This window comes from Malaclemys terrapin, chromosome 13 (genome assembly GCF_027887155.1).
Source record: "Malaclemys terrapin pileata isolate rMalTer1 chromosome 13, rMalTer1.hap1, whole genome shotgun sequence".
NCBI classification, from domain to species: Eukaryota; Metazoa; Chordata; order Testudines; family Emydidae; genus Malaclemys; species Malaclemys terrapin.
In genome coordinates, this window is record NC_071517.1 from 28,841,161 (window position 1) to 28,865,192 (window position 24,032).

The 24,032-nt window shown below is 47.4% G+C and overlaps 1 protein-coding gene and 1 pseudogene across 6 annotated transcripts in view; both read left to right on the forward strand.

The window, feature by feature from the left end:
* The first annotated feature begins 1,589 nt into the window (after positions 1 to 1,589).
* Positions 1,590 to 24,032, forward strand: part of LOC128848308 (zinc finger protein 34-like) — a 66,039-nt gene continuing 43,596 nt past the window's right edge. For 2 of the 6 annotated variants that reach the window (XM_054048237.1, XM_054048241.1), the window contains exons 1-2: positions 1,590 to 1,607; positions 3,024 to 3,092. The gene's annotated coding sequence lies outside the window, so the exon portion shown is untranslated. Of the gene's footprint in view, positions 1,608 to 3,023; positions 3,093 to 8,672; positions 8,704 to 9,336; positions 13,760 to 18,577; positions 18,646 to 24,032 lie in introns of those variants that run through there. The other 4 variants (XM_054048236.1, XM_054048238.1, XM_054048240.1 and 1 more) reach the window with 4 other exon arrangements.
* LOC128848274 (zinc finger protein OZF-like) lies at positions 3,053 to 24,025 on the forward strand (annotated as a pseudogene).

A 24,032-nucleotide genomic window follows, 5' to 3' on the forward strand; every position in this document is an offset into this window, starting at 1 on the left:
TCAAGGTGACAGGAATCCATACCCAGTGAGGTCATGGTATAACAATTCGCCTGCGTGGCGTTCCTGTACAGGTGTTGCTAAGCCAGGTCTTGGAGAGCTCACGGATGTTCAGTAAAATACACAGCCATCTCCTGAAAGGTCACCTGCTCTGCAGCCATTCTCCTTCCCTGTCCCCTGGGAGGACGGGATGATCTGGAGAGAAATGTGGCTGTTTATTCTGGAGCCTATCAGGGTGAGAAGGACAATTAGGAAAGTCTCATTAGGGGCTTTAATGTATTTCATATCCTGAGTCTCCCCAGGCTCTGCTATTGTGGAGAAATGCAAAAGCCAAAATATTCAAAAAGAGCAACGTAAAGGAAACTCTTAAATCCATCTTCAGGTAGCATCTGGCATTTAAAGAATGTTGACCCTGAAATATCGGGGGTCATTTCTGAGGAAGCAGGACTTTGATAAGCAGGCAGGTACCTGAATGTGGATTTGGAAGCTCAAATGCAGACTCCTGTATTTAAAGATCCTGACCTGGTTGCTTAATTACAGCCGCCCACTGGGACTGAAAAAATGAAACATTCCCACTAGCAGAAGTTAAATTAAGTCAACTGGACCACTCCTATTTGTAAAGACATGCATGTGTACATGTTAGCAGCAAGATAAAACCTGTAAAGTAGCAAACAAATCTTAACTTCAAGCCATTAAATCCATATTCATCTTTCTCAGTATGGAGCCTGAGTTTGAAAATATTTGAAACTTGCAACACTGGGACTCAGTTCTGGTTCTCAGCACTTGTGATAATCAAGCCATTTATTCAGGTACCAGAATATGGATTTCAAAGCCTAAATTCAGACTCCTGTATTTAAAGATCCTGGCCTTGATTATTTTATTAGTCCTTAGACTACACCTTCCACTAGCAGGGAATGCAGGGAGACAGTGCTAAACCCACCCAGTGACTGGGATTAAATGAAGCCAGTGGGACTACTAACAGGCCCAAGAAAAGAATGTGTAAGTGTGTTAATAGACTCAAATCTTACTGAAGGACAAACACCAGCGTGCATGCACAATGGAGAATTATTCAACCCCTGAAACAAATGTACATCAAAACAGACCTTTAACAGACAGAGAGGAATGGATCTGACTTTAAACGCTTCGGCCTAGAGCCGAAAGCATCAGAATTGTTCAGGAATTGTTAAACACTCTTTTTATGGAAAAACAAGTGAATCTGACCGTAACTCCCCCTTCTCTCTCCCTGCACAGACCCTGCTGGGCATCAGCAGCTGGTCAGCCCGGGCTCCCAGATCACATAAGCGGGCAGCCAGAAGCAGCATCTGACCCGGGAAGTTCCACCCCGGATCTGCGACGCTGTAACAGCTGCTGAAGCCGCTGCTGCCCTCACTACCATCAGTATCTGCTTCCGGCAAGGGAGGCGGGCAAACGCTCCCCTGATGTGCGGTGGGAGGGGACAGCACAGCCTCTAGGCTGGATCAGCGACTCCCCTGCGGGGTGTGTGCGGGGAGAGCCCTTCCCTAGCGCCTCTCTGTGCCCAGCTCGGGGGACTTTCTCCGAGGGCTGGAACCAGCCCCTGCCGACACCAGCCACTGAGTCGGAGCCTGCAGGTGAGGGGAGAGACCCGGGGGAAAGGGCTGGGGCCGGGCAGGAAAGTGACTGCACCAACGGCCCCTCCTCGCGCCAGCTCCGCTCCGGGAGGGGCGGGGGGGATGTTACAAAGAGCTGCTGCCCTTCGGAACTTGCTGCTCTGCTGGCAGAGAGCGGGCTCATAGGACCCTCGGGGGATCTGGTCAGAGAGGGCAAATGGGGGTGTGTGGGGTGGGCACAGTCTGTGCGGGGGCAAACAGGCTGCAGGCAGGGGAAGGAGAGGGGCTGAACGGGAAAATCAGGGGCAGAAGCCAGGGTTAAGGAGGCACAGGCACAGCCAGTGGCAGAGGGGAACCCACGGGATAGGGACAGGGAAGGGATAAAAGCTCCCGCTAGGTGGGCTGAGCCCAAGGTCAGCGTTGGTTGCAAACGCGGAGGGGAGGGTCAGAGCCTGGCTTTCCACCCCCAAAACCTCACAGGATGGTGCAGTTCAGCATCCGCTTCCCAGGACTGTGTTCTTAAAGGCACAAGGCATTCCAATGCCTGGATAACGCAGCTCTTCCCTCTCTGATACCTCTTAGCATCTAGGGTTACCATACGTCCTCTTTTTCCTGGACATGTCTGGCTTTTCGGCACTCAAACCCCCGTCCGGGGGGAATTGCCAAAAAGCCGAACTTGTCCGGGAAAATGACGGCTCTGCTCCTCCCCTGACTCTTTGGCTCTGTTTAAGAGCCGGGCTGCCCGAGCGCTATGGGCTTCAGGCAGCCCCCTTGCCTCCGGACCCTGCGCCGCCGGAGCCCAGGAGGGGAAGTGCCCGGCTGGGGGCGCAGAGTCCGGAGGCCAGGGGGCTGCCCGAAGCCCAAGCGCTACCGGCTTCACAGTTTGTCGGGCAGCCCCCAGACCCTGCGCCCCCGGCTGGGCGCTTCCCCTCCCGGGCTCCAGCTGCGCTGGGGAAGCGCCGGCCTGCCGGGGGCACAGGGTCTGGGGGCTGCCCGGCAAACTGTGAAGCCGGTAGCGCTCGGGCAGCCCTTTCCGCGTGGCTGGGAGTGGGAGGGAGGAGGGAGCGGAGTTAGGGCGGGGTAGGGGTGGGGAAGGGGCGGAGGTGGGGCTGGGGGTGGGAAATGGGCAGGGCCAGGACCCCGTGGAGGGTCCTCTTTTTTTATTTATTAGGTATGGTAACCCTAATTACCTCCATTAACATTGTGCAGATGGATGTCATTGTGCTATTTAATTTAATTAATGTCTTCAGTTTCCTTTGATTGCCTTTGTCAATTTTTATTTTGCCTCTCAATCCAGCACCCTAGTGCTTTTTTACAAGTCACACTTGTGTGTAGAACTTGGTTCCCAAACATTTCACAGGCCAGATTTTTCAAATGTTGAAAGTACCTATTTTCTTTTGAAAATCCCACTTTTTTTTTTTTTTTTTTTGCGACCAGGGGCTGCTAACAGGGAGTTTCGCAAGGGAGTTCTCCAGGTGAAGGAGGAGCAAATACAGGACCCTTGGGGTAAGTGACTGTCTGTAGTGTGTGTTTGTTTGTGTTTGGGGGTTACTTGCTGTGTGCTGAGCTTGTGTTTGTCAGTCTGTTGTTTGAAGGACCATGTGCTGTGGCTGGCAGTTGGAAGCTGTGAACTTCAAAGGAAGGGCTGAAGGCTAGAAGCCTCTGGTAATTGGCTGAGCCTTAATCAGTGGGCGGGGCATTCACCCAGGCCAGGGCTTTATAAAGCAGCGCACAAGCGACCAGGGGCTGCTAACAAGGAGTTTCGCAAGGGAGTTTGGAAGGGGAGCAGGAAGGGAGCACAGGTCCCTTGCTGGTTCTATCTTATACCCTTTATTCCCCTTAAAACCTATAGCCCAAAGTACATTCAAAACTTCTTGCTTTAAACAACCCCTTCGTTAACTAGGAGAAAATGCAGGCAGAAGCCCAGCTGCAGAGTGGGGGCTATCCAGTTTATTGCACTGAGTGTAGCATGTATGATTACCTGCCCCGTGGGTGGGTGGCGTATGTGTGCATTTGGTGCAAGGAGCTCCTGGCCCTCAAAGAGCACGTACGGACTCTGGAGGCAAGGGTGGTGGAACTGGAGGAGCTAAGGGAGGCAGAGAGGTATGTTGCTGAGGCTTTCCGGGACACTGTAGAATTGTCCCATCTCTGGTCAGACAGCCCCTGCGCTTTTAAGGATGATGAAAGGCCCAGGGAAGCAGAGCAGTCAACGGGAGCAGAGGGAAACCTTCCCATAGTTGGGACCCTCCTTCCATACGGTGCTGGGGTTGCCTCTCGCACTGAGGTTACCTCTCCGGGGAAGGGAACTCCAGTTGCTAGGAAAAGGCAGGTATTAGTATTGGGACATTCGATCATTAGAAACGTAGACATCTGGGTTTGTGATGACCAGGAGAACCGTATGGTGACTTGCCTGCCTGGTGCGAAAGTTGCGGATCTCTCGAGGCATCTAGACAGACTTATGTGTAGTGCTGGGGAGGAGCTGGTGGTCGTGGTACATGTAGGTACCAGTGACATAGGGCAGGATAGGAGAGATGTCCTGGAGGCCAAATTTAGGCTGCTAGGGAAGAGACTGAAATCCAGGACCTCTATGGTGGCATTCTCAGAAATGCTCCCAGTTCCACGCGCAGGGCCAGGTAGGCAGGCAGAGCTTCAGAGTCTCAATGCGTGGATGAGACGATGGTGTAGAGAGGAGGGGTTTACATTCATTAGGAACTGGGGAAACTTTTGGAATGGGGGGAGCCTATACAGGAAGGATGGGCTCCACCTAAACCAAAGTGGAACCAGACTGCTGGCACTAAACATTAAAAAGGTTGTAGAGCAGTTTTTAAACTAGGAGATGGGGAAAAGCCGACTGCTGCAGAGGAGCATGTGGCTCTGACAGAGACTTCTCTTAGGGGATAGTCTAATGATCGAGAATCTCCAGGTTATAGTCAGGAGCAGAGGATGGAAGAGGATAAAGTAGGGGCCAGATCAGATGATAAACATTCACATAAAAAAGAATCTGATACATCAGAAAAGGGCAGACAAATAAACAGTGACAAGTTTTTAAAGTGCTTGTACACAAATGCTAGAAGTCTAAATAATAAGATGGGTGAACTAGAGTGCCTTGTGATAAAGGAGGATATTGATATAACAGGCATCACAGAAACCTGGTGGACTGAGAGCAATCAATGGGACACAATCATTCCGGGGTACAAAATATATCGGAAGGACAGAACAGGTCGTGCAGGGGCGGGAGTGGCACTATATGTGAAAGAAAATGTACAATCAAATGAAGTAAAAATCTTAAGCAAATCCGCATGTTCCATAGAATCACTATGGATAGAAATTTCATGCTCTAATAAGAATATAACATTAGGGATCTATTATCGACCACCTGACCAGGACGGTGATAGTGATGATGAAATGCTAAGGGAAATTAGAGAACTCAATAATAGTGGGGGATTTCAATTATCCCCATATTGACTGGGAACATTTCACTTCAGGACGAAATGCAGAGATAAATTTCTCGATACTTTAAATGACTGCTTCATGGAGCAGCTGGTACGGGAACCCACAAGGGGAGAGGCAACTCTAGATTTAGTCCTGAGTGGAGCGCAGGAGCTGGTCCAAGAGGTAACTATAGCAGGACTGCTTGGAAATAGTGACCATAATACAATAGCGTTCAACATCCCTGTGGTGGGAAGAGCATCTCAACAGCCCAACACTGTGGCATTTAATTTCAAAAGGGGGAACTATGCAAAAATGAGGGGGTTAGTTAAACAGAAGTTAAAAGGTACAGTGACTAAAGTGAAATCCCTGCAAGCTGCATGGGCGCTTTTTAAAGACACTATAATAGAGGCCCAACTTCAATGTATACCCCAAATTAAGAAACACAGTAAAAGAACTAAAAAAGAGCCACCATGGCTTAACAACCATGTAAAAGAAGCAGTGAGAGATAAAGACTTCCTTTAAAAAGTGGAAGTCAAATCCTAGTGAGGCAAATAGAAAGGAGCATAAACGCTGCCAAATTAAGTGCAAGAATGTAATAAGAAAAGCCGAAGAGGAGTTTGAAGAACGGCTAGCCAAAAACTCCAAAGGTAATAACAAAATGTTTTTTAAGTACATCAGAAGCAGGAAGCCTGCTAAACAACCAGTGGGGCCCTTTGATGATTGAGATACAAAAGGAGCGCTTAAAGACGATAAGGTCATTGCTGAGAAACTAAATGGATTCTTTGCTTCAGTCTTCACGGCTGAGGATGTTAGGGAGATTCCCAAACCTGAGCTGGCTTTTGTAGGTGACAAATCTGAGGAACTGTCATGGATTGAAGTGTCATGAGAGGAGGTTTTGGAATTAATTGATTAATTAACAACATTAACAAGTCACCAGGACCAGATGGCATTCACCCAAGAGTTCTGAAAGAACTCAAATGTGAAGTTGCGGAACTGTTAACTTAGGTTTGTAAACTGTCCTTTAAATAGGCTTCTGTACCCAATGACTGGAAGTTAGCTAATGTAACGTCAATATTAAAAAAGGGCTCTAGAGGTGGTCCCGGCAATTACAGACTGGTAAGTCTAACGTCTGTACCGGGCAAATTAGTCGAAACAATAGTTAAGAATAAAATTGTCCGACTCATAGAAAAACATAAACTGTTGAGCAATAGTCAACATGGTTTCTGTAAAGGAAAATCGTGTCTTACTAATTTATTAGAATTCTTTGAAGGGGTCAGCAAACATGTGGACAAGGGGGATCCAGTGGACATAGTGTACTTAGATTTCCAGAAAGCCTTTGACAAGGTCCCTCACCAAAGGCTCTTATGTAAATTAAGCTGCCATGGGATAAAAAGGAAGGTCCTTTCATGGATTGAGAACTGGTTAAAAGACAGGGAACAAAGGGTAGGAATAAATGGTAAATTCTCAGAATGGAGAGGGGTAACTAGTGGTGTTCCCCAAGGGTCAGTCCTCGGACCGATCCTATTCAACTTATTCATAAATGATCTGGAGAAAGGGGTAAACAGTGAGGTGCAAAGTTTGCAGATTATACTAAACTGCTCAAGATAGCTAAGACCAAAGCAGACTGTGAGAACTTCAAAAAGATCTCACAAAACTAAGTGATTGGGCAACAAAATGGCAAATGAAATTTAATGTGGATAAATGTCAAGTAATGCACATTGGAAAAAATAACCCCAACTATACATACAATATGATGGGGGCTAATTTAGCTACAACAAGTCAGGAAAAAGATCTTGGAGTCATCGTGGATAGTTCTCTGAAAATGTCCACGCAGTGTGCAGAGGCAGTCAAAAAAGCAAACAGGATGTTAGGAATCATTAAAAAGGGGAAAGAGAATAAGACAGAGAATATATTATTGCCCTTATATAAATTGATGGTACGCCCTCATCTCGAATACTGCGTACAGATGTGGTCTCCTCATCTCAAAAAAGATATACTGGTACTAGAAAAGGTTCAGAGAAGGGCAACTAAAATGATTAAGGGTTTGGAACGGGTCCCATATGAGGAGAGATTAAAGAGGCTAGGACTCTTCAGCTTGGAAAAGAGGAGACTAAGGGGGGATATGATAGAGGTATATAAAATCATGAGTGATGTGGAGATAGTGGATAAGGAAAAGTTATTTACTTATTCCCATAATACAAGAACTAGGGTCATCAAATGAAATTAATAGGCAGCAGGTTTAAAAAAAAAAAAAAGAATTTCTTCTTCACACAGTGCACAGTCAACTTGTGGAACTCCTTACCTGAGAAGGTTGTGAAGGGTAGGACTATAACAGAGTTTAAAAGAGAACTGGATAAATTCATGGAGGTTAAGTCCATTAATGGCTATTAGCCATGATGGGTAAGGAATGGTGTCCCCAGCCTCTGTCTGTCAGAGGATGAAGATGGATGGCAAGAGAGAGATCACTTGATCATTGCCTGTTAGGTTCACTCCCTCTGGGGCACCTGGCATTGGCCACTGTCGGTAGACAGGATACTGGGCTAGATGGACCTTTGGTCTGACCCGGTACGGCCTTTCTTATGTTCTTATGTGTCTCAATACCTTTTAAAAATCTAACCCTAAGGGCACTACTATACTATCTTTTCTGAAATCCTTCTCAAAGGTGAACTTCTGCTGTAATTCTCACTAAATATAAGTACACAATCCTGGACATATTAATAACCAGAAGTATTCAAAATCATGAGTTATATACCCAAGAAGAATGAAATGAAAATACATAAATAATTACATTTGGGATTCTTTTAACTTTCTTTTTTTGCTTCTGAGCCTTTAGGGAACACACTCTTCATACTTTTGCTGTCACCTCACCCAAAGAATTCATATACTTAAAATGGTTGTACATTCCTATAGCAGTTACTACCATTCCGGACTTCCAGTAACATGTGACTCCCCACTCCCTTTGTAATTGAAAATGTATTAAAAATCCTTTTTTCTGTAAGTAATTCCCCATCCTGTGAACACTGAAGTGCACAATTTACTCTTCAACAAATTAAATAAATGAATACATGTTGATTTTTCTACTGAATTGTGTATCCTTTTAATTACATATTTTAATTTCATAGACTTTTATGTATGCTATGTATTTTGTGATACCTTTCAATGAAATTCTTCATTCTGACAAGTTTATTTTTCTGTACTTCCCAAATTTTTTATTTTTTTATTTTTTTTGGACATGAATTATTCTGTTACTCCTTTGCTTTGGTTCCCTTTTGGAAAAACTAAAGTGCTTTGTCTCCACTATGTTTTCATGGGGAGATAGCTGATGCCTGTTAAGTATCACAGGGTATTTGAGTCTGAATGTCTAGAGACCCCCATTTGGGTGGGTGCCATGGAAAACCATTTAAAGCCTTTTAAACTAAAGAAATTAACAGAGGCTTTCAAACCCTTCCCCCCCCCCCCACCAATTTCTCTTATTCTCTTCCCTTATAAAGGGCATGTCTATGGGGTATAACACTGAGGATGTGAAGTTTATGCACATATGTTACAGAGAGAGAGGAAAAAACTAAGGAATGACGAGGTTTTGGGCAAAGCCTGGTTTGTTGGTCTAGGAGCTATAGCTTTATTAGGATCTGAATTTCAATTTGTTGCTTTAAGGTGTGAGACACCATGGAAGAGACCTTTAAAGGTAAAATTAGATGCACTACTTTTACATTTTATAGCTAGATTTGCCTGTTTTTTCCCCACAGTTCTAAGGAATGACAATTGCTTTTGGGCCAAAGCATTGTTTGTTGGTCTAGGGATATGATTCTTGCTTACAATGCAAGCAGTCTGGGGGTTAAAACCCATAGAAACCCTTGCAAAGGTTGTGTTCACTCTTGTACCTTAAATTTTTTTTACTAGGTTTTCCTGTGTCTATGGGTATTATTTTGTTGGTGGTTTCTCTTTTTATTTTTAATTCTGAAGAATGACAATTTACTTTTGGCCAAAGCATAGCCTATTGGAGCAGGAGTTATTCTGAGGAAAAAACATTGTGAGGATAAGGCATCTCAGTTTAAGCAGTGGGGAAAAGGCCTGAGAAAATGAGTCTGAAATGTGATCAGAGGGGAACATGCTGACATGAGTGTGCCAAAGCACAGAAGTGCAAATTTTGTATTGAAAACTTGTTCAATGTGTGTAACAGCGGTGATAGTGGGAAGTCCATATGAAGAACAATGGTAGATTTTTCTGCCTAATAGCTTGTGTTTAAAAGGTATACATAAATATTTCAAATACTGTTTTCAATACTTTACACTAGTTTCAATGTTCTGTGCATTAACAGACAATCCATGGACTGATCTACAATGGAAAGAGACTGTCACGGAGTCACCCGGGCGATGATCTGGAACTACTCCATATGAAGCCAGTCAGGACTCTGGGGGAGCGTGCCTCCTCTCTGTGAGCATACTGTCTCCAGGGCAAGAAGCTTACACAGCTTCGACCTTCCTGGGTCTGACCTCAGAGCATTCAGCATCCCCTTCCACACCATGCGCTTCCCGCAGCGAGTCTGCCCGGGAGGGGCTCCTGGGGAAGCCAGAGGGCCCTGCACCCCAACTCCACAGTCAGATGTGACTCTCAGCCAGCTGGTAAAACAGAAGGTTTATTAGTCGACAGGAACACAGCATAGAACAGAACTTGTTAGCACAGAAATCAGTGACTTTCAGCCAAGTCCATCTTGGGGGGAGGGGAGCCCAGAGCCAGGGCTTTGGCCCTCCCCCTGAGCCCCAAGCCAGCCGAGACTGACTCACTTCCAGCTGCCTGGCCCCTGTCCTACCCATTGCTCCTCCTTCAGCCTTTATCTCGCTTTAGGAGCCACGAGTCACCTAGTCACATCCCCCTCCTGGGTCTCGGGTTACGAAGGGGCGGCCATAGCATCTGTGTAGGCAGCTGGAGCAACCCCTGAAGAAGTCACACACCCTTATTCCCACCACCTAGTGATTGGTGCAATACACAGGGAAACTGAGGCACACACACATACAACATAACAAGGGAAAATCCCCACTTCATCACAGAGACTAATAAAGAAATAACACCTTCATTAGGAGTTTTACATGCAATAGGCCCGAGGTTTAACTCTTTAGAATGCTTTTCCCAATTACAAAAATACCTTTCTTTCTTTTCAAATGCAAAATAGAGATTTCACAATGGTAGCAAGCTGTGACAGGAGTGCCCCATCCACCACAACTCGCTACTCTTGGATCAGAGGAAGGGGAAAGGTGAGAGGTAGCAAGTTGTAGCACCCATCACAACTTGATACCACTGAGCTATAGCCTGGGGAAAGATAGAGAATGAAGAAAGGGCGGAGGTAGCAAATCGTGATGGGGATGTCCCCAGCCCTCAAAATCTGCTATCTCTGGGTTAGGGTATGGGGAAAGGCACAGGCAGCAAATTGTGATGGGGCAGCAAAAGAGAATGCCCAGGTGTTAGTAGCTTCTAGCAGTAGCAAATCATGCTGGTGGCATATTTCTATCCCCAGGGGGATCACAGGGAGTGGGTGATGGTAGCCGTAGTCACTAGAGGGGTCTGGCTATTTGCTAACTGAGGGGGGTGGGGCTGCTCTCTCTCTCTGAGGCAGCATATTGGGGCTGAACTTCTGGGTCACATGCTGATTCTGCCTCTGAGTCCATTGGCATCTGGGATCTCAGGCTCTGCTGATTGTTATGGGGGGAGGGATAAGCTCACTGGTTTGAGCATTGGCCTGCTAAACCCAGGGTTGCGAGTTCAATCCTTGAGGGGGGCCATTTAGGGATATGGGGCAAAAATCTAATTGGGGATTGGTCCTGCTTTGAGCAGGGGGTTGGACTAGCTGATCTCCTGAGGTCCCTTCCAACCCTGATATTCTATGATTCTTTATCAGCTAAAGATATTTAGCTGCTCCCCTGAGCGCCTGCAGGAGCCGAGCCAGCTCCGGGAGAGCGAATGCCCCGGCCGGGCCAGTGACCGAGTCTCCCAGCCCGAGAGGAGGGGGTGGGAGGGAGACAGGGATAGAGACTGGCAGGGGCAGCAGGAGCAATCAGTGGGGAGGGAGGTTCCCGGCTCCCATCACTGCCCAGCTCCATTTCCTGCAGCACCCCGTGGCAGATTGACTTTCCTGGGACAAGGTGAGGGGCAGGGAGAGGAAAAACCACTTCCTGCCTCTGCCTATTCTCCAGGGCTCTGAGGAAGCGAAATCTGTAAAGATGACCACTCGTGATGAATCTGATAAAGTGGCTCCGTTTTTATACCCTTATGGCAGACATCACACAGGGGTCTAGACGTCTGACTGTGTATCCCCTCACCTCTTCCATACTCTGATAGGAAGGGGAGGCAAAATTGATCCCCTCCTCCCTCTCCTCTGGGAAAGGGTGTTGGGGACCAGGACATGGGTGGTCATGTCTAGTGGTCAAAGCAGGAGTCAGTCCTAATGGTCAGAGCCATGGGTCACAGCCAGGATCAGGAACCTGCAGCCAAGGGTCAGAACTGGAATCTGAGGCTGGATGCCAGAACCCAGGGTTACAGCTGAAGTCAGAAATGGGAGGTGAGGGCTAGAAGCAGTTACCTGGATTGAGGCAAGGAAAGGGCAAGGCAGGAGTAAGGCTGGGAATAAGCAGGAGCTACCACAGCCATGGGCAAATACACTGAACAGCCACAGCAGGTCTGCTAAGCCCCTCAGCCCCTGGTGGCTTGGCCCATCAGGCAGCTCAAATGGGGCCCAGCTGTGCTCATTACTGTGCCTGGGGTTCAGCTAGCGGGTCCTTGCTCCTGACCAAGGACTGGGAGGGGTATTTGATTGATTTATCTCCTGGGCAGTTAGCTGGGTTTGTTCTGCCTTGTTTTACCCACGTTAGCAGGTGTAATATCCTTGTGGCTTCCTGCCCAGCATGACTCACCCCTGGCTGGAGCTCCCATTTTCTTTGAGTGTTCAGCTGTGATGTGGAGGTGGAGGTGGAATTGGTCCCCTCCTTTGTTTCCTCTGGAGAAGCGTTTTTTTTCCCGGGGGGTGGTGTTCTGCTGATCTTCCCAGCAGTTACTTTGGTTTGTTTCTGTGATGCAAGAACCCCAGGATGCCAGGTGGCAAGGGGGTTACAGGAATGTCCTGATTCTTGTAAGTACATTGTGTTTCACCAAAGAATGACCTGTGCAGTCTTAAATGAAAATTGGGGTCACAGTGGAAATTAATATTGTTGTGAAATATATGTACGGATCCTGCGGAAGGGGGTGTGTCTAGATCCTGAAAATATGGTTTAAAGTCTGTGTCATGGCAGAGTTGTGTGACGCAGTAGGGAGCGGGGTGGATTGACCCAGGAATGTCATCTAGTTTTACTGGGACTGTCTGCATTGGGGATGGGATAGCAGGGGATGAGCCTGTAACCTGAGCCAGGAAGGGGGTGGGGCCAGGTGACACCTTTGCCAGGGTAACTGGACAAAGGCTAGAGGAGGAGCTGGGGGGAGGGGAGAGAGCCTGCTGGAGGTTTTTTTGCTTTCAGTTTTGTGCTGGGTGGTGGAATGCAGGGAACCCCAAGGCTGCGGTCTAAGCTCCCTGCCCCCCAGAAGGACTCGACTGCGGGGTCCTGGTTGTACCTACAAGCTCTGTTTTAGACTGCGTTCCTATTGTCCAATAAACCTTCCATTTTACTGGCTGGCTGAGGCCTTGGCTACACTGGCAATTCACAGCGCTGCACTTGCTGCGCTCAGGGGTGTGAAAAAACACACCCCCCCCCCCCGAGCGCAGCGAGTGCAGCGCTGTAAAGCGCCAGTGTAATCAGCGCCTGCAGCGCTGCACGCTCTCTCGCAGCGCTGCAAGCTATTCCCCTCGGAGAGGTGGAGTACCGGCGCACCAGGCAGAGGCTGCTACAGAACTTTTACTGGCCCAGGGTCTTTACCATTGTCCATCAATATTGCCAATCCTGTGACCCCTGTCAGAGGGTGGGGAAGGCCCGGAACAAGGGGAAAGCAGCTTTGAGACCTTTGCCAATCATAGAGGAACCTTTCCAGAAGGTGGCCATGGACATAGTGGGACCTCTCAGCAAGGTGACCCGGTTGGGAAAGAAATACATTCTGGTGGTGGTAGATTTCGCCACCCGCTACCCTGAGGCAGTGTCTTTAGCTTCCATTGAAGCAGATGCGCTCCTGACCATTTTCAGCCGAGTGGGGTTCTCCAAGGAAGTCTTGACAGACCAAGGATACAACTTCATGTCGGCCCTGCTCCGGTGCTTGTGGGAGAAATGTGGGGTCCGGCACAGCTTATCATCCCCCAGTCCAATGGGCTGGTGGAGAGGTTCAATGGAACTCAAAAGTTTTTAGCATCATCTTTAATGAACCAGCACCCGCAGGATTGGGACAAGTACTTACCTCACCTGCTGTTCGCGTACAGGGAGGTACCCCAGGAGTCTACTGGATTTTTGCCTTTCGAACTGTTATATGGAAGTAGGGTAAGGGGGCCCCTGGACCTGATGAGAGACGAATGGGAGGGGAAGGCCACTCCCGATGGAGAGTCAGTGGTGGAGTATGTCCTGATCTTCTGAGAGAGACTTGCTGAGCTCATGGGCCTGGTCAGGGAGAATTTAGCCAGACCCCAGAGGAAGCAGAAGGTCTGGTATGACCACATGGCGCAGGCCTGCGTCTATGCCACCGGGGATCAGGTGATGGTTCTCATCCCCGTGAAGAAAAACAAACTACAGGCTGCTTGGGAAGGTCCTTTCAAGGTTGTCAAGCAGCTAAATGAGGTAAACTATGTGGTGGAGCTGTCTAACCGGGCACACCACCACCGGGTGTACCATGTGAATAAGATGAAGCCATATTATGACAGGGGGAATGTGGTGTTGACCATGTGTGGACATTGGGAGGAGCAGGGTGATGACCCTTTAGTAGACCTATTCCCTGAGACAAGTACTGGCTCCCCCTGGAAACCAGGTGGAGACAGGAAGATGAGAAGTGCAAGGTGTGGATGGCTGAAGTATCTTACCTAGGTCACTGGGTGGGGAATGGCTGCCTAAAGCCAGAACCAGCCAAAGTAGAGGTAATCAGAGACTGGCCTGCCCCCCAAATCAAAAAACAGGTCCAAACCTTTATTGGGATCATAGAATATCAGGGTTGGAAGGGACCTCGGAGGGTCATCTAGTCCAACCCCCTGTTCAAAGTAGGACCAATCCCCAGACAGATTTTTTTCCCCAGATCCCTGAATGGCCCCCTCAAGGATTGAACTCACAACCCTGGGTTTAGCAGGCCAATGCTCAAACCACTGAGCTATCCCTCCCCCCCTGGTGGGGTACTATCAAAGATTTGTGCCCCACTTTAGCTCCATAGCCACCCCCATCACTGAGCTATGCAAGAAGGGGAAGCCAGACAAGGTGGTCTGGACCAAGGAGTGCCAGGAGGCTCTCCGGGCCCTGAAGGAGGCTCTGGTCAGTGGCCCAGTTTTGGCAAACCCAGACTTTGACAAGCCTTTTATGGTGTTCACTGATGCCTCAGACGTGGGACTGGGCGCAGTGTTAATGCAAGATGATGAAAATGCGGAGAGACACCCCATCGTGTACCTGAACAAGAAGTTGCTAGCCTGGGAGCAATACTATGTGGCCATTGAGAAGGAATGCCTGGCCATGGTGTGGGCCCTCAAGAAACTAGAGCCATATCTATTTGGGCAACACTTCACCGTGTACACCGACCACTCTCCCCTGACCTGGCTACACCAGATGAAAGGAGCCAACGCCAAGCTCCTGAGGTGGAGCCTCCTCCTGCAGGATTATTATATGGATATGGTCCATGTGAAGGGAAGTGCCAACTTGATAGCGGATGTGTTGTCCTGGAGAGGGGGTCCTGAACTTCCCCAGGTCACTGGTCAGAGTGACCCCGCTCAGTTCAGTCTCAAAGGGGGGAGAGATGTGTTGCAGTAGGGAGTGGGGTGGATTGACCGGGGAATATCATCTAGTTTTATTGGAACTGTCTGCATTGGGGATGGGATAGCAGGGGATGAGCCTGTAACCTGAGCCGGGAAGGGGGTGTGGCCAGGTGACACCTTTGCCCAGATAACTGGACAAAGGCTAGAGGAGGAGCTGGGGGGAGAGGAGAGAGCCTGCTGGAGGTTTTTTTTTTTTTTTTAATTTCAGTTTTGTGCTGGATGGTGGAATGCAGGGTACCCCAAGGCTGCAGTCTAAGCTCCCTGCCCCCCAGAAGGACTTGACTGAGGGGTCCTGGTTGTACCTACAAGCTCTGTTTTAGACTGTGTTCCTATTGTCCAATAAACCTTCCGTTTTACTGACTGGCTGAGAGTCATGGTGAATCCCAGGAAGAGGGGTGTAGGGCACTGAGTCCCCCACATTCCGTGACAAGTTGACAAACAGGTTTTCTGTCAGATAGGAGAAGTTTAGTCACCTCTCTCTGCTGAGATGTAAATTAAGTACTGGAATCCAGTGCCATGGATACACATTTACATACAGGGCTGGCTCTGGCTTTTTTGCCGCCCCAAGCAAAAAAAACCCAAAACAAATGTTCAGGGCGGTCGGAGCGGCGAAGCAAAAAAAAAAGAAAAACGTGGAGGGCGGCCGGCTAGCGGGGGGGAGGGAAAGGGAGAGCGGGGAGAGAGAGAAGGGGGTCGGCCAGGCCTTCCTTCAGCCGGGACGTTCACCACTCGGCCCCTTCCGCTGCCTGCCGGGAGGGCTCCATGCCGCTTCCGCCTGCAGGTGAATTGAAGGTCGGTGGGGAGGGAAGGACGTGGGCTGCCAGGTTTGCTGCAGACCTGGCACCGTCTGGGGCAGGCGGAGTGCGCAGCCCGCTCCCAGCCGGGTGTTCCCCTCCTCCACGCTGCCACCCCCTAGAGGGTGGCTGACTTGGAGCACAAAGAATGAATTTTGGGGATATAAATGGAAGGCAAAGAAGACACCCTTTTATCCTGCACCTAGGAAGTAAACAGGTGGTTTGGTTACCTTCATGAAAACAGGATCTCAACCAACCTTGGTTGAAATGCTGCAGAAGACATTGGCTGAGATAAAACTTCTTTAGATAGGAGGTTACCCTGTTAAGTCTCTAGAAAGAGTGTTATGATTTTTGTTGTGTATGTCTTCAATATCCTTACTCACTGCCACTTGAACCTTGAATCTTTATTAATGAACTTATTGTGGTTTTCACTATAGATATATCTAAGCTAGATGTTGATCCTGAACTGAATCATACCAGCTAGTGTGTATGCTTTTCCTTTGGGGACAGCAACTTGGTATTTTTTTGTATGGTTTGTGGATAAGGGGCTGGACACTACAGGGGAATGCTTCAAAGGGACTTGGGGATTAAGGTGCACCTATTGTTAACCTGCAAGGCAAAGTAAAGACTGGCATCTCCAGAGGAGAGTGCATTAGTGGCTAGCAGACTGGTAGTGTCAGGGAGCTTGGGACAGATTTTCATTACCAATCTGCCTGGGCCCACTGTTGATCAGGCTGGGGCCACAGGATCTTTTGGGGAGGAGATGACGAGGCTGTGACAATGCAGTTCTGGCGGAACCCAACTGAGAGTGCCAACTCAGGACAAATTGCTCAAACAGGGCAGTTACAGCCCAAGGCTGGGGTTTTTTCCACCTCTAAGGCAAACCAAACCAGCCAGACTAAGAGGACTTCGGTCTCACCCCAGTGGCTAACAGCAAGTCTCACAAGCAATCTTAGACACTCCAATTTCCCAGTATTACCACCAGTGCCACTCATTATGGGGACAAATGGCTATGGAAACCAATACCCCAGTAAAAGAAAAAGGTTCTCCTGATCGCAAAGGAACAAGCCCCAGACCCAGGTCAATATACAAATCAGATCTTACCCACAAATTACACTGTTGCCAATCCTTTAGAATCTAAAATCTAAAGGTTTATTCATAAAAGGAAAAAGATAGAGATGAGAGGTAGAATTGGTTAAATGGAATCAATTACATACAGTAATGGCAAAGTTCTTGGTTCAGGCTTGCAGCAGCAATAGAATAAACTGCAGGTTCAAATCAAGTCTCTGGAATACATCTCCCGCTGAGATGGGTCCTCAGTCCTTTGTTCAAAGCTTCAACTTGTAGCAAAGTTCCTCCAGAGGTATGAAGCAGGATTGAAGACAAGATGGAGATGAGGCATCAGCCTTATATAGTCTTTTCCAGGTGTAAGAACACCTCTTTGTTCTTACTGTGGAAAATTACAGCAAAATGGAGTCTGGAGTCACATGGGCAAGTTCCTGCATACTTTGCTGAGTCTCAAGGCATATTTGCCTTCTCTCAATGGGTCCATTGTATAGCTGATGGTCCTTAATGGGCCATCAAGCAGGCTCGGCAGAGCTAACACCAGTTTGTCTGGGATGTCACCCAGCAGCATAGCCTAAGTTTGAAATACAGACAGTATAGAGCCAATATTCATAACTTCAACTACAAAATTGATACACACATCTAGACAGCATAATCATAACCAGTAAACCATAACCTTGTCTTAGACACCCCATTTGACCCCCTTTATACAAGATTTGTGTGCCACTACAGGACCTTGGTTGCAACAATGATCTATGTGGTCCTAGATTATATCAATAACGTCACAGAGGCACACACCAAGTGTCTAAATTTTTAAAGCTTTATTAATAAAATAATAAAAATACATCAGAGAATGCTGGGAACACTCCCATGTCACTCAGGGGAAGAAAGAAAGCATTAGATCCCCAAGCCCTAACCCACTTTCATACCCAAACATGCACTACCCAAAGCTGGCCAGGCCTGGGTATAATGTAAGAAGAGAGGAAGGGGTGGATGGGAGTTCTTGCCCTGGGCCCAGGTCGTCTGGGGGATCCGCTGTAATCTCCGAATTGCTCCAGCTCTCAGGAGGGTTTTAAGTCCTGGGTTCCTTGGGGGTGTTCCATTCCATGACCTCTGGTCCTGGTGCTCCTTGTGCCAGTCCAAACCGCTTTCTGTGGTCTCTTTCCCTTTCCCAAAACATCCCGGCTCTGGAGACTGTTTTCTTTTCTGTCTTGGCCTTCACTGGTCTCGCTGTTATCTTTGCAGCTCTGTGTTTCACTTAGTTCTTCTTTTCTCACAGCTGGTTGGAGTTTGGGGGGGTTGGACTCTCCCCCCCCCCTTCTGTCTTGGCGGGTAGCAGCTGGCCTTGGGCTGGAGTTTTCTTATCTTCAACTGAGCTTGTTAATTGCAGTGTTGAGTTAACCCGTTCTCTGCTGTTTTCTTTTTCTTCACCCCCCTTTTTGGCCTCTTGTGACCTACAAAGAAACCTTCCACTCTCCACTCACACACCTTTAACCCTCCCCAAAATGCTTTGCGATGCTTGCAACAGCGTTAGCAATATACAGTGCTGATCTGTCTTCCCAGGGGACTCCCTAAGGGGAGGGGGCCATTGGGTGTGACAAGCTGACACCCAGCTAAGCACAAGAATGTCTGCATCATGCTGGATGCAGGTGGGTAACTAGATGACTTACAGTCCTAGGTACCCTAAGAACCATCAAGGTCCACCTTTGCTTTTCCTCTCTGAAGTTCCTTTTTCCCCCCAGCACAGGGAGTGACTCCTGTCTGGATTGTCTCCCTATCCCAGCAGGTGAGAGGATGGTGAGTGAGAACAAGGAGGGGAATCCTCAACAGGAAGGTCCTGAGCATGTGGAACCAGGTGAGATGATATCAGGAAGATCTGAAGAGGATGTTTCTCAGTGTGCTGAGCAGGGAGAAGCCAGTGAAAGTCAGTGCAGGCCAGAGAGGCAGCAGACAAACCATGCAAGGGAGAACCAGTGTAAAACTACTCACAGGAGCCGAGTGGTCAAGAAAATCAAAGAAACTGTTCAACAGAGAATCCCCAGTGGAGATAGACCCCATACATGCAGTTTCTGTGGGAAAAGCTTCTGCTGGAGATCAGCCTTTATTAGTCACCAGAGAACCCACACAGGAAACAGACCCTACAAATGCAACGAGTGTGGGAGAAGCTTTAGTCAGAGCTCAACTCTCACTATTCACCAGAGAATCCACACTGGGGAGAGACCCTACACATGCAACGAGTGTGGGAAAAGCTTTAGTCGGCGTGGAAACCTTTTAGCACATCAGAGAATCCACACAGGGGAGAGACTCTACAGCTGCAATGAGTGTGGGAAAAGCTTTAGTCAGAATGCATACCTTCTATCACATCAGAGAACCCACATGAAGGAGAAACCCTACATATGCAATGAATGTGGGAAAAGCTTTAGTCATAGCTCACAGCTTCTATTGCACCAGAGAATCCACACGGGGGAGAGACCCTACATATGCAATGAATGTGGGAAAAGCTTTAGTCTGAGCTCACACCTTCTATCACACCAGAGAATCCACACGGGGGAGAGACCCAACAGATGCAACGAGTGTGGGAAAAGCTTTAGTCGGCATAGAAACCTTTTCTTACATCAGAGAACTCACACGGGGGAGAGACCTTTCAAATGTCCAACATGTGGAGAAAGCTTTGTTCAGCTCTTGAAACTTGTTAGACACCAGAGAATCCACACTGGAGAGAAATCCTATAAGTGTAATGAGTGCGGGAAAAACTTCGGTGACAGATCACACTTTAATAAACATCAGAGAGTCCACACAGGAGAAAAGCCCTTTAAGTGCTCTGAGTGTGGGAAAAGCTTTGGTTCAAGCTCAGATCTTATTATACACCAGAGAATTCACACAGGGGAGAAACCCTATAAATGCATTGAGTGTGGGAGAAGCTTTGGTCGAAGCTCAGACCTCACTAGACATCAGAGAAAACACACAGGAGAGAAGCCCTACAAATGCCCCAACTGTGGGAAAAGCTTCAGTGACAGCTCTGCCCTCACTAAACACTGGAGAATCCACAGAGGGGAGAGACCCTACAGATGCAAGGAGTGTGGGAAAAGCTTTCGTCACATCTCAAACCTTCTATTACATCACAGAACCCACACAGGAGAAAGACCCTATAATTGTCCTGACTGTGGGAAAGGCTTCAGTCGAAGCTCAAATGTTATTACTCACCAGAGAATACACACAGGGGAGAAACCCTTTAAATGCCCCGAATGTGGGAAAAACTTCAGTACACGTTCAGCCCTTACTGCACATCAGAGAATCCATAGCAGAGTGAGACCCTTATCAATGTCTTGACTGTGGGAAAAGTTTCTGTAACAGCTTAGTTCCTATAATCTCCAGGGAACCCACACAGGGAGAAACACTACAAATACAATAAGTACAGGAAAAGTTTTAGTTGAGCCTCACACATTCTATTACATCAGAGAACCTACATTGGGGAAAAAACCCTATAACTGCCCTGACTGGAGATAAACCGGTATTACGCATCACAGAATCCACACTGGAGACAGCCTGTAAATGCTTTGAATATTAGGATCAGGCGAGGCTGGAGTGGCCATGCAATAAGGATGCACAATAGTTGTTAAAACAGAGACTGAAATCACCATTCTAGAACAGAGCCCTGTAGGACGAGAGGCTGAGATAAGATTCCCATGCTGTGATGGTATTTGATTATTACTTCTCAAGAAGCTCTGAACACCCTCTGTTCAGCTCCTAAATTTGTTTGGTGCTAGAAAACTCTCTTATATTCTGTGACTTCTCATTTATTCTTCATAGTTTTTTAGACCTGGATCCACCAAGGGACTTCAGCGTTACGATGCTGAGTGTTGTGATACCACACTTCTAGACAATCACAGAAACAACACTGGGATCCACAAAGCCTGAGTTAGGCACCCGGGCTGTCTATAAAATGAATGGGGAGAGAGAGACATCTCAGAATGTGACTCACAAAACCAAGCATGCTAGCTGGGGAGCCACCTAAGCTAGCCAATGGGAGATGCTAAGGAGACAGAGGTGTCCTGAGTCCTGCCCTTTTCATGTACATAGGTACCTAAGTCTGGGCTCCAGGGAAGCACCTGTCTCTGCTTGTGATTCATAAACTAGGAATGATAAGTGCTCCTCTGCCGATGGGGCCCCATCCAGTTGGAGTGTTCCAAAGTCACTTAACGCTACACAAAATACCTGGGGCATAGGAAAAGAGGACAAGGACCTCTCTTATACCCTTTAGCCCAATGGTTGAGGTACTCACCCAGGAGGTTCAAGTTTCTATGCTGTTCAAATCCCTTCACCTCACCAAGCAATCTGCCACCTCCCAAGTGAGTGCCCTAGCCATAGGATATTCAGAGGTGGAGGTATTCCTCAATCTCCTTTGTTGAACCTGGTCCACTGTATAAAAGTATTCAGCTAAGAGATGGCAGATTCTATGCTATTGAATCTCCAAGAAAAGGATGGAAAGGAATTTCTTGTGATGCCTGAATGCCCCTGCTGGATGGACAAGAAACTTGCTATGACAGTTTGACCTGTCCAGTTAATGAATGACCACCTGCAATAAAAGGAAATGCCTCTCCAAAAGAAAAAGGACAATGGAAATTTGCCTAATATGTCCTTCTGGGGTAGACTGAGTCCCCCATTACAACCACATGGAGTGATTATGCATAAAAAAAGGTTTTGGGCTAGACAATCCAAGTTCCCTGTAAGCTGCATGTCGGCATGGCTGTGTAGCAACCTATTTAGCGCTGTGCAAGTGCTTAGGGAACCCGCCTGGGGACCTGCCACAGATGGCGGAAGGGTGCCCCTCCCCCGGCCCCAACTCACCCTGTGGCCTGGACCTGACGTGGCCTGGACCCAGGCATGGCTAGATCGGGCCCAGGCACAGCCGGAGCGGCCTGGACCTGGCTGGGGTGGTGTGGAGTGGCCCAGACCCTGGTGCAGTCTGGGTGGCCCTCCCCGGCTTGGACTTGCTGGGGCCAGGTGAGGAGCAGCTATCCTGCAGCCCCAGCCTCAGAGCTCCCGCGGCAAGGACAGGCACCTCTTCCCCCCCCCAGCCCAGGTGCTGCTGTGGGGAGAGAGCGCTGGGGGAATCCTCTTTCCCCACCGTAGCCCTGGAGCACCCTCTTACACGCCAAACGCCTCATCCCTGGCCCCACCCCAGAGCCTGCACCCCCAGCTGGAGCCCTCACAGCCCTGCACCCCAACCCTGAGCCCCCTCCCACAAGAATTCCTCGGCCCCACCCCATCACATGAATTTTGTTATGTGCACCAATATGAAGGTGATGTGTCACACATCACCTCCATATTGGTGCACATAACAAAATTCATTCCACACATGGGTGGAAAAATTAGAGGGAAAACTGCAAAAAGCTCTGTCCGGCAAAACCTACCTCCAGCAGATTGTGATCAGCATATCAACCCCTGATTCAGAGAAAGCTGGGTCATTCTACATGAGAAGTATTTGTTTAACTCTCCCTAAGAGAGCAATTTTCTTTGACTGAGAGTCCTTGGGATGCTAAACTCCAGAATCCCAATAATAAGTAGCTTGGAGGGAAAGATGTTTCCCAGAAGAAAGAATCCTAAACCAAGCTACAAAGAAGAAGACTTCACCCACAAAAATAGAAGGGACTGGGAGGGTGAGCAGAGCCACTTCATTAAAGTTCAGAAAAAATTAGGAAATCAGTGCTCATTGCTAAAATGCACAGGTACTTTCTGTGCTTGCAAGGAAGATAGACATTAGTCTTGGCGCGTGTTTTCCTAGAATACCTAATCCACTGGAGTTCAGATCTATTCCATAAAACCAGACTTTTGGACTGGTAGAAACTCTTCATTGGAAAATACCAAAGTCATATAAACCCGTGGCAGCGCTTTGAAGTGCGAGTGTGGTTGAGCGTGAGTGCTGGGAGAGAGCTCTCCCAGTGCTCCTGGTAATCCACCTCCATGAGGGGAATAGCTCTGAGCGCTGGGAGCACGGCTCAGAGCCTGTCTATACTAGCGCTTTAAAGCTCTCAGACTTGCTGCGCTCAGGGGGGTGATTTTTCACCCCCCTGAGCCAGGAAGTTAGAGTGCTATAAAATGTAAGTGTAGACAAGCCCTTAAAGTAGACTAAGGTGATGTCTACACTGCGCAGCTTACAGTGGCACAGCTGTGCTGCTAACGCCTTGCCACTGTAAGGAACCCAGTGTAGCTGCTGTTTGTCGGCAGGAGAGAGCTAAGAACACTCACTCAACCGTCTTGATTAACTTTAATTTGAATATGTAGTGTTGTCATAGCCATGTGGGTCCCTGAATCTTAGAGAGATAAGGTGGGTGAGATAATAGCTTTTACTGGACCGACTTCGGTTGGTGAGAGAGACAAGTTTGAAAGCATTCTCAATAAAAATATTATTTCATCCACCTTGTCTCATTAAATTGAATTAACATTTGATTAATTAAACTGCTTTTTGAATGTTCACACTTGTAAACTCCACCAAATCAGAGTTAATCCTCTTGGCTCTGATCTGTTGTATAATAATCACATTGGGTGATTCTTGTACCACAGCTTGTACAGGGTTCATTGTAATTATTTTCCAGCTAGACACATGTCTAAACAATTCTGAATTTTCAACTGTAATAATTATATAATTGTGAATTCTTAGCTTCACTATGCTACCTTCATAAGATTGAAGTAAGAGAAATAGTAAGAGTTTTACTAGATTTTGTTGAGTTGTCACTACTTTCACTTCTCCCATCCTACCCAATTTATCTAGTTTTGTCCAAATTCATTTTTAGTTTAAAAGTTTTAGTAGCAAGTTGAATCACCGTGGTATACTAGTTATTATACTGAATTTATACTTGGTTATTTGATACTATTTTTTTAAGTTTAGCTGTTTAATTCTATCAATAATGCTTAGCTACTAGTTAATCTTAATTAGGATAAACAACCTGTGGATTTTTTTAGTATCCTAAATAATTAAGTGCATACCATTGTGGTTAATCCCCATAGCTTTTTGAACTTTATACTCAGTTTTATAACACTAGTCCATTTAATACTTGCTTTCTATTTTAGAATGTCATATTTAATTAGGAGGTTATTTTAAGAATGGGTAAATTGTATCACTCATTTTATTTACCATTTTTCATCTGGTGTATCTCATTTGCATAATCCTTATTGATTTGATTGGTTATTGGTTTCTTCTGCCATTTCTGATTACTTAAATAAACTCTTCTTTATTTAAAG